Source organism: Nerophis lumbriciformis, linkage group LG27, assembly GCF_033978685.3.
Source record: "Nerophis lumbriciformis linkage group LG27, RoL_Nlum_v2.1, whole genome shotgun sequence".
In the NCBI taxonomy this organism is placed as follows: Eukaryota; Metazoa; Chordata; class Actinopteri; order Syngnathiformes; family Syngnathidae; genus Nerophis; species Nerophis lumbriciformis.
In genome coordinates this window covers 2680854-2692500 of record NC_084574.2, presented here as the reverse complement: position 1 = coordinate 2692500, position 11647 = coordinate 2680854, and positions in this window count along the sequence as shown.

Genomic DNA, 11647 nt, shown 5'->3' with positions numbered 1-11647 from the left:
AGATATAGATATAGAAAGAAAATCTAATATTTCCTGCAACCTTCAACATAATAAATAGTCTTACTTAATGGATAGCCCAGATTATCAGGTTCAAACTATTTATTAAACAAGACAAGAAGCAAGGAATCACGCAGAGACAGAGTAAAATGTTGCTCATGGGGAGAAACGTATTGGGCTGCACACTCAGTTACAGTTTCACCCTACACTCTAAGGCAATGTTTTTCAACTACTGTGCCGCGGCACACTAGTGTGCCGTGAGATACAGTCTGGCGTGCCGTGGGAGATTATCTAATTTCACCTATTTGGGTTAAAATATTTTTTGCAAACAAGTAATTATAGTCTAGATATAGATATAGAAGGAAAATCTTATATTTCCTGCCCCCTTCAACATAATAAGTAGTCTTACTTAATGGATAGCCCAGATTATCAGGTTCAAACTATCTATTAAACAAGACAAGAAGCAAGGAATCACGCAGAGACAGAGTTAAATTTTGCTCATGAGGAGAAACGTATTGGGCTGCACACTCAGTTACAGTTTCACCCTACACTCTAAGGCAATGTTTTTCAACCACTGTGCTGTGGCACACTAGTGTGCCGTGAGATACAGTCTGGTGTGCCGTGGGAGATTATCTAATTTCACCTATTTGGGTTAAAAATATTTTTAGCAAAGCAGTAATTATAGTCTGCAAATGATGTGTTGTTGTTGAGTGTCGGTGCTGTCTAGAGCTCGGCAGAGTAACCGTGTAATACTCTTCCATATCAGTAGGTGGCAGCCGGTAGCTAATTGCTTTGTAGATGTCGGAAACAGCGGGAGGCAGCGTGCAGGTAAAAAGGTGTCTATTACTTAAACCAAGAATAAACAAAAGGTGAGTGCCCCTAAGAAAAGGCTTAGGGAAGGCTATGCAGAACAAAACTAAAACTGAACTGCCTACAAAGTAAACAAAAACAGAATGCTGGATGTCAGAATAATTGTGTTTCCATGAGTTCCCCGCGAGCAGACAAAAGCTGTCTTTGATCTTACCAAGCAAAAGGCTTGTAAAACTCCACCGTGTATGACGGGAAGCGACATGAAGGTGTCGGTTTCTTTGATCTATTGTGATCCACAGGAAGACCTTGTCTTGACCCGAGATCTACAAAGCGGGGAGGAAGCAGGACCTGACGCAAGCTCCAGGCATCTTTTCTTTGAACTGTTTTGTGACCGAGGGCAACGGCTGTTTACGACCCCCTCTCCCCTTAGAAACAGCTGTTGCCATGTAATCAGGGAAAGTCCAAATAAAAGAGGAGGCGTGCAATCCTTTCGTCGGAGCGTGGGACGACACTGCACAAGAGTACAGGTGTACGCGCTCTCCTCATTGAGCTAAATTGAATCCTGTCTCTGTTTAATTCCTTGCTTCTTGTCTGTTTAATAGATGTCATCTGTGTTTGAACCTGACACTGGACGACAGCAAAGACTTACTGTGGAGCAAAGACAATGTATATCCGAACATGACATGACAATCAACAATGTCCCCACAAAGAGGGATAAAAACAACTGAAATATTCTTGATTGCTAAAACAAAGTAGATGCGGGAAATATCGCTCAAAGGAAGACATGAAACTGCTACAGGAAAATACCAAAAAAAGACAAAAAGCCACTAAAATAGGAGCACAAGACAAGAAGTAAAACACTACACACAGGAAAACAGCAAAAAAAGTCCAAATAAGTCAGGGTGTGATGTGACAGGTGGTGACAGTACACCTACTTTGAGACAAGAGCTATAGAGATGCATGCTTGGTTATGCTTTAAAGCAGACCTGGGCAAATTAAGGCCCGGGGGCCACATGCGGCCCGTTAAGCTTTTCAATCTGGCCCGCCGGACATTCCCCCAATTTTTTTTTAGATGTTTAAGGTGGAAAGTGTAGCTGCCATTATGATGTGCACTCATCTTTTCTAATGACCATACTAAATCTTTCAATGCTTGGAATCTGCGCTTTTGCATGATGTACTAGTTACTATGGTCATCTAATTAGTTACTATGGTCATCTAAAATTGTCTCCATTTTTTCACTGACAAAATTGTGTCAACTAGAGCCAGTCTATCTCAGCCTTCATATGACCCTTCTGTTCCTCTGCATTTCTCTTCTGTTTTCCATCAGTTTGAGCCGGTGTCCTTTTCTTTTTTAAGTGACACAGTTAGTCATATGAAGCCCTCTGGTTCTCCTGCAGATGCCCTCCCACCTCGCCTGTTTAAGGAGGTACTTGCTACTATTGGATCAAGTGTCCTTAACATTATCAATAGTAGCCTCTCTTCTGGAATAGTTCCAGTAGAGTTTAAACATGCAGTGGTACCACCTCTACTTAAAAAACCCAGCCTCGACCCCTCTCTCCTCTCTAACTTCAGACCTATCTCTAATCTTCCATACATTTCCAAAATATTAGAGAAGGTTGTCTACAGTCAGTTGTTGCCCTTCTTAGAGGATAATGGTATCACTGAGCTGTTCCAGTCCGGTTTTAAAGCCCTCCACAGCACAGAGTCAGCGCTTCTAAAAGTTTTTAACGATATCCTCCTGTCCACTGATTCTGGTAAATATGTTGTCCTGGTGCTTTTAGATCTGTCTGCTGCGTTCCACGCCACCTTAATCACTCGTCTTGAGAACTGTGTGGGCATTAAGGGCGCCGCCCTCAACTGGTTCCGGTCGTACCTAACCGACAGGAGTTTTTGTGTAAAAGTAGACAGTTTTATGTCGTCCACAGCTCTTTTACCACATGGGGTCCCCCAGGGCTCAATCCCTGCCCCAATTTTATTTGCGCTTTACCTTCTCCCCCTTGGTTCTATTTTTAGGAAGTACAGTATTGCATTTCATTTTTATGCCGATGATTGCCAGATTTATTTTCCCATGGCACAAAATAACACGGTTCAACGTCTTATTGACTGCCTGCACGACATCAAAGTCTGGCTTTCAGCTAACTTCCTGAGCCTAAATGAAGATAAAACAGAAGTTATGTTGTTCGGTCCAAGTCGCTCTCCCTCCCCCAACGTTGACCTCGGCACTCTGACCCCGTATCTCAGCGACTCTGTCACAAACCTGGGGGTAAAGTTTGACTCAGATTTTAAATTCGAAAAACAAATCAGCAGCGTCGTTCAAAAAAGCTTTTATCAATTACGCCAAATAGCGAAAGTGAAACCGCTTCTATCAGGACATGATCTTGAGAAATTAATCCACGCCTTTATCTCGACTCGTCTTGATTATTGTAATGCCCTGTATGTTGGCATTAGCCAGGCCTCCCTCGCCCGCCTGCAGCTCGTGCAGAACTCTGCTGCTCGTCTGCTAACACAGACCCGCAGACGTGAGCACATCACCCCTATTTTAGCGTCCCTTCACTGGCTCCCTGTGCGTTACCGAATACATTTTAAACTCCTTTTATTTGTTTTTAAATGTCTAAACAACCTCGCGCCAACCTATCTCTCCGACCTCCTTCAGCCTTACTGCCCCACCCGATCCTTAAGATCAGCCGATCAGCTGCTGTTGACGGTCCCTGACACAAGGCTGAAGCTTAGAGGTGACAGAGCTTTCGCCGTTGCTGCTCCCAAGCTCTGGAACGACCTACCCCTGAGTGTTAGACAAGCCTCCTCTCTTCCTGTTTTTAAATCTCTCTTAAAAACATACTTTTATTCCATGGCTTTTAACACTGAGTGATATCCATCCTGCAATGGCGCCCCATAATACACCTGCTGTGATCCTGTTTTTATGTTTTTATGTTTTTATTAATTCTATTTTAATTATTTATTTTTTATCGTGTTCTGTTTGTGTTGTGTTGTGTTTGCTCGGTACTCGTTTTATCTTTTAACCTGTTCATTGTACAGCACTTTGGCTACCCCTGTGGTAAATTTTAAATGTGCTCTATAAATAAAGTTGATTTGATTTGATTTGATTAATTTGTTACTATGGTCATCTAATTAGTTACTATGGTCATCTAATTTGTTACTATGGTCATCTAATTAGTTACTATGGTCATCTAATTTGTTACTATGGTCATCTAATTAGTTACTATGGTCATCTAATTAGCAGTGTTGGGTTAGTTACTGCAGAGCAGTAACTAGTTACAGTTACTAGTTACTTCATTTCAAAAGTAACTCAGTTACTAACTCAGTTACTTACACCAAAAAGTAATGCGTTACTGTGAAAAGTAACTATTTAGTTACTTCTTTTTTATTATTTTTTTAAAGCTCCAATTAATGCCCTTTTAGCCTTCATTTCAGTACTGTTATTGCACTGGAGAATAATACAATGTGTTGATCAACTTGACATGCATTTGCATCACTGAACTCTGCTAAGCAATGTGCTCTACATACAACACACAAAGACAAATATATGTTACAAAGGCCAATTTGTTTCTGGCCAGAACAAATTGACAAAACTATTTTAAATAGCTGCAACATAACATACATAAGTAACAAACAGCATAATAACAGCATAGATGTATACCAAGAAAGGCACACACTACATACACAAAGTCTAACCAGGCATTTTCTTTACTGAGCAAAACTCTTTATTGTCGGCCATAAACACATCACCAAAACATTAGTAAAAAAAATGATATCTAGCAAAAGTGGTCATTTTCTGCAGTACAAACCAGACCAAAAGCAACTTTGTTATATCAACAGCAGCCACTCGCTCTTTCTCACGTGTGCCAACACTTGCACGTATGGCACTTAGCCAGTGATGCGTTTACAGCCACACAAAAAGTCAGACAACTCCAACACCACACATAAAGTGTAATTCCAGGTCGTTACTCTATGATTTACCAATCAAATGTGTGCTTATTCTAGTGTCATTTATTAGGAATCTTAATTTATAAATATTAATCATTAAATGCTGTTAGTATATTAAATAAATACTAATAAAAATATATTTTTTACCAACAGGAAGTTGCAGGAATGTACACATGATCCCCTGCTTACATCTCATTGTGCAACATGTGAATGTTTTAATGGGAACTAAATGAAAGGGGTACAAACTATTTCCAAAGCAGGACCTCCACCCAGACAAACAATACAAGTACACAGTTCATGAAAAACAATATTTGTTGTTATTGTCATTATAAGTGGGCCTAAACACTTATATTAGAAATGGAAATGACTGCTGTCATTTGATTATAATAATAAGAGAATGTTGTCTGTCTATCTGTGTTGGCCCTGTGATGAGGGGGGGACTTGTCCAGGGTGTACCCTGCCTTACGCCCGAATGCAGCTGAGATAGGCTCCTGCCACCCCGAAAGAGACAAGCGGTAGAAAATGGATGGATGGATGGAGATTGAACTTGTTATTTAGTCAGGTTTGGGAAAGGTGTGCTGCTGGTGTAGCCACAGTGTGCACGTCTAAAGTTGCTCACATGGACTCCACTCATGCTCAGGGAGTTTTTGCGTTTGCTCACACACATGAACAATTAGAGTGACAGAGTGTGTACCTTCAGCGGTGAATGATGAGAAGAAGCAAAGTTAATCCTTAAATGGTGGAGGTGAAGTGGCATCAGAGTCTCTGTCTCTCTTTACTAGCTTCGTCGAAGCATGTTGCTATGTAGCTTGTTTCAGCAGATTTGAATTGCTGTTTTGGGCAGTAGATGGCATCTTTGATCCAAAGCACAATTTACATTTAACTAAAATGTTCTTTTCTTTGTGCTGGACAAAAGAAAAGTAGTGAAAATATCTCCATGTTAGCAAACTCGACTTCTGGCTCCGCCATGATCAGACACGCCCCCCTCTCCTCCCCTCCACACACACCCACACAGAGCGCACGTCTCTCTTCTCCGGCTTGTGACACAAGAAGAATCAGAACGACAGCAGCGCTCCGATAAAATACACTTTATACTACATAAAAAGTAACGCAAAATAACGCAGTAACGCATCATGTAGTAACGGTAACTGAGTTACTGAATATAAAAAAATAACGCATTAGATTACTAGTTACCGCCGAAACTAACGGCGTTACAGTAACGCGTTACTTTAACACTGCTAATTAGTTACTATGGTCATCTACGTCACAGCAGCTCAGACGAGGCACCAAGCAGTGTTTCCACAGAGTGTTTCCAGGGCCTGAAATGTGGGTGTCAGGGACAGACACGGAAGGAGATTTTTACAACAAAGTTCTAAAGCTTAGTGATAAATTAGATGTATCAGTTTGTATGTGAGGTTTTTTTTACCCTTCGCATTCATATTTCGCTGTGTTTGTTGCATTTTGCCTGACTGTAAAATATGTGGATGGAGAGGGTGTGTGACGTTCATATGTTGTCAATATTCCGTGTTTTATCGTTTATAGTTAATATTGTAAATCCCACATTCTTTATTTTCGTGTACAATTAGTAAAAAAAATTAAAATTCCATTCTGTTTTTTCAGGCGGTCTGTCATAAAAAATTTTAGCATTCAATCAGACATTATTGTGAGGTTTTTGTATTAGTGTTCCTAAAAAACACACATTCTGTACAGCAGATTTTCACAGCTTACATATATACACATATATATACGTTTCGGTACGGGGGTTCCGGTTCGGTTCGGAGGTGTACCGAACGAGTTTCCACACGGACATATTAAGTAGCGTAACACATGTTGTGTAAACAATGCACAACACACGGCATGCTAGCAGCTAACGGGCTAGGCTAGACTGACCATACGTCCTCTTTTCACCGGACATGTCCTCTTTTGCGGAGCTGTCAGGGCGGAGTTTCTTAAATGCCTCAAATGTCCGGCATTTTGAGTTAGGGTTGCGTGTATTTTCAATGTACCGTACGTTCAGGGTTAAGAAGGGGTTGAAAACAAAACAAATTGTGAGGGAGGGGCAGAGACAGAGAGAGAGAGAGAGTTATGATAAACGCGCATGCGTCGCCAGGCTCTGCTTTTTATCCATAGATTTATCACATTTAATTTTTTATTATCTATAGCAGGGGTGTCAAAAGTGTGCCCCGGAGGCCATTTGCGGCCCACAGCTAATGTTTTAAAGGCCCACGGCACATTCTAAAAATACTATTAAAATAAACAAAAACATAACAAAAGTGAAATAAAAAAGCTTGAAGGTTAAATGTAATTTAGAAAAAGTTGCAATGTTGACTAATAAAACAAAGCTGTTTTTTTTTTCTTTCAAACTGTCATTGCTCAAAACATAATATTGAATCAAAATCAATGTTATTATGAATTATTGACCTATCCAAGGTTCCCATTACTTCACATCAAATATTACACTAAGAAAAATATTTTTGGAGGAAGATTTTGCAAATTTGGTAAATAAATAACCCAAAAATGTATATTTTGTTGTTTTCTTACTGTACTGAAAATGAACCAAACCGTGACCTCTAAACCGAGGTACGTACCGAACCGGAATCTTTGTGTACCGTTACACCCCTAATATATATATATATGTATATGTATATATATATATATATATATATATATATATATATATATATATATATATATATATATATATATATATATGTATGTATGTATGTATGTATATGTATGTATGTGTGTGTGGGGAAAAAAATCACAAGACTACTTCATCTCTACAGGCCTGTTTCATGAGGGGTTCCCTCAATCATCAGGAGATTTTAATAGAAGCATTCACATGGTTTATATAGGGCACAGAACGGGTAGGTACAGGCAGGCGTAGGGGCGTGGTGTGTACCTACCCGTTCTGTGCCCTATATAAACCCTGGTATGTGAATGCTTCTATTAAAATCTCCTGATGATTGAGGGAACCCCTCATGAAACAGGCCTGTAGAGATGAAGTAGTCTTGTGTGATTTTTTTCCCACACATACATATATTGCGCTCTACCACGGTATCGAGCACTATTTTTTGGATAATCTAATTAAGACATATATATATATGTATATATATATATATATATATATATACAAACATATATGTATGTATATATACACAGAGATATACTGGCCCCCCAGAGACATTTATTTCTCTAAATTTGTCCCCCCGAGTCAAAGTAATTGCCCAGGCCTGCTTTAAAGTCATATCCAACAATTGCGACAACGACTTTTTACTGTCAACCGAGTTTCGTATTTTAATGATGTCTGCTGGCGGTGTGCCTGCGCATTTTTTCAACGCAAAAAATGTGCCTTGGCTCAAAAAAGGTTAAAAACACTGGTCTATAGACGGCAGTTTTGAGCAGTATTGGATGTGTTGTTGCAGAATGGCACATGTCCAAGGTTCAGCCGCTGCATTCAATGGCGTCGCTTCTTCAGGTCAAATTAAAGCTGACGTCCAGTCCGACAGCCAATCAGAGCCCCCGTAACCTACTAATCACGCCCTGTAACGAGGAAACCTGCTTGGTCAGCAGCTGAACTAAGCAGCTTCTGACGAGACAAACGTAAACGGACAGGTCGGCCGCCATTACACCGGCACGCCTGTCGATGAGTGGCAGGCCGGACCAATTAACGCAGGTCCTCGGGTTCCTGTTTGGGTCCGTGGTCGTCAGAAAGCCTCATTGATCCACGAGGAGATGATGAGGCCGGTGGACGGGTCGGAGTTAATGACGCGTCATGGGAGAGTGGCGTGATTGGATGTGGCAGAGATGGGCCATGAGTTGTTGTCACGGGCTGATGCTGATCATTTATTTTCTTCGACAGGGACAATGAAACATTGCTAGCCATACGTAACCCATGTCAAAGTGCAGAAGACTTCTAGACACAGGCTCATTTGCAATCCTCGTCCCTGGTCTGGCTTTTTAAGAAATTCTTAATTTGATTACATCATACTTGCCAACCCTCCCGGATTTTCCGGGAGACACACCGAAATTCAGCGCCTCTCCCGAAAATCTCCCGGGACAAATTTTCTCACGAAAATCTCCCGAAATTCAGCTCCATGCGGACCTGAGTGACGTGTTGACAACCTGTTCACACGTCCGCTTTTCCCACAATATAAACAGCTAATGATGGAGGGCGAGTTCTTGGTTTCTTATGTGGGTTTATTGTTAGGCAGTTTCATTAACGTCCTCCCAGCGCGGCAACAACACACAACAACAGCAGTCAGGTTTTCGTCTACCGTAAAGCAGTTCGTCTGCCGTAAACAGCAATGTTGTGACACTTTTAAACAGGACAATACTGCCATCTACTGTACATGCATATGTGACCCACCCATAATGTGTCACATTTTTGTGTTGATTTATTTATTTTATTTTGTGGTTTGAATTCGTTTTTGGAGCTGTCATTACACATTTATCAGTATTCACATTGGTCAGTAGGGGTCAGTAGGGTGTTCCTTCCCAATTGAATGCTATCACCTGCAGACCGGAAGTGTCTTGTCATTCTGATGAGCGCGACCAGTCTGTGAACAATTGAAACGTCCTGTGTGCTTTTTCCTCCTGTATACCAGGTTAGTTTTGGTGAATCAACTCACTGAATAATATCCATGTGATCTTTATAAGTTTAAGTACACATTCTGATGGTGGAGCCTAACTCTAAAGTATTTGTGAGTTGTAGTTTGTATTTGTGAATGAATCCAGTGCACAGCTGCAGTAATCAGTACAAAAAGGCGACGTGAGTGCGCAATGTTTATATAGAAACTTCTGATCCTTAAACTACATTTCTAAAAGGGGAGGAATGTAATGGAGTGATCTATGTTTGTCTGTTGCCATCTCCTGGTGAATGTTGGCTATAGCGTACTGGGTAGAGATGCGCGGTTTGCGGGCACAACCGCGGAGTCCGCGGATTATCCGCGGATCGGGCGGATGAAATTTTAAAAAATTAGATTTTATCCGCGGGTCGGGTCGGGTCGGGTGATTGAAATATAAAAAAAAATAGATTTGAAATAGATTCAGGCGGGTGGCAGTTAAACCAATTGGGAAATATATATACATAGTTAAATGTTGTTACCCACATACGAAAAACGAGCAGGCACCTGCAGCATATGCCACAACAGAAGAAAAAAAAAGAAAAGAGATGGACACTTTTACGGAGCGGAGAAGGGACGCCTCGCCGGGGTCCGGGACCGAGGCCCCTTCCCCCGAGAGGGCCCCACCGGGAGCCGTAGCTGAGGCGATCCGCGAGAAGGGCCCGACGCACGTCCAGGGTCACCACCGCGCCCACCGCACCGACACCCCGCCTCGTCCGCCTTCACCGCGGCCGGCGTCACGCGCAGCAGGTAAGCAGCTTACCTGCCCGCCACCCCCGTGGCCGGGGGCTCGTAACAGGGGTCACTCCGCGCTCCGCGCGCGCAGCTTACCTGCCCGCCACCCCTGTTGCCGGGGGCGCGTAACAGGGGTCTATCTGCGCGCAGTGCGCTCACGAAAGGGGTGGGGCTCACCCTGGTTGATATAGACAGCAGCTAGGACGGTGGCCATGGAAGTTGGAACCCGCTAAGGAGTGTGTAACAACCCACCTGCCGAATCAACTAGCCCTGAAAATGGATGGCGCTGGAGCGTCGGGCCCATATACCCGGCCGTCGCCGGCAGCGAGACGCGCTCGGAGGTGCGCTCAGCGCGGCTCCCATATGATTGCGCACTGGTGTGCGTCTGGGTCGTGACAGCGTGGCACGCGAATGTCTGTGCTGCATTGGATCAGTCTCCTTTCTTTAACAGGCAAAAGCTTTATAACCTCACTAATGCCTTGCATCGTCTATATTAGATATATAACAACGGGCGGGTGCGGGCGGGTGCGGTTCTGATCAAATGTTAGCTCGGGTGGATGGCGGGTGGTTGACGACTTTCTGATGCGGTTGCGGATGAAATAATTGCCTATCCGCGCATCTCTAGTACTGGGGTTACTTTTTGGTTGGCCAACGATTTACGTGGTGTTGCGCACCTGACGTCACTCAGGTCCGCACGGAGCTGGAAGGGCGTGGCTTCCAGCTCCGCCTGAATTTCAGGAGGTTTTCGGTAGAAAATTTGTCCCGGGAGGTTTTCGGGAGAGGCGCTGAATTTCGGGAGTCTCCCGGAAAATCCGGGAGGGTTGGCAAGTATGGTCTGAGGTCTTCTACGAGTCCTCGTTGTTGGTTTGGTGGTGTCGGTCATGTCTTCCTGCTCATCCTTCACACAATCTCCATCATCTCATGGCCATTCGGGTCCTTAAAGCTGTTTGCTGGATCAAACCTCACGTCCTCTCGGATGAAATCCTCAGAGGCTTCTTGTACGGTTGGATGCAGTGACCAACCTCCACGTGCTCCCTCGCACTATCTCTCCACACCTGCTAGTCACGGAAGCGGCGAGCCTCGTTCCGCTCCGCTTGATCTCCGCTCGGCCTTCACTTCTCCATTCAGTCAACCGCTGAGTTCAATCCCTTGCGGGTTTTTTTTTTTAGCACCACACTCTTTTTTCCCCCCAGTTTTCTGCCATTTCCGCCCACCAAAGCATTGCCGGCGATAGAATAAACACGGGCAGAAATGCACAAGATTCATGAATATTGCAGCAGCGGCTTGAAATTAGTTTGCGAGTCAGATGAACTTTATTAATAAAGTGGAAAATCCTTGCAGGAGTGAAGTCGTTTTTCACATCCAGAGTGACATTTAAATGAAAGCAGTATTGCTTTTTAACTAGCGCTGTTCAAAAATGAACATTTTAATTATATTCTTTAAAGGGTTGCGGTGGATTAATGGTGTCTATTTTTTTTCTTCATTTTCTTAGTTTATTTGAACAGGGACAACAACGCACATGAATCAACATTGCT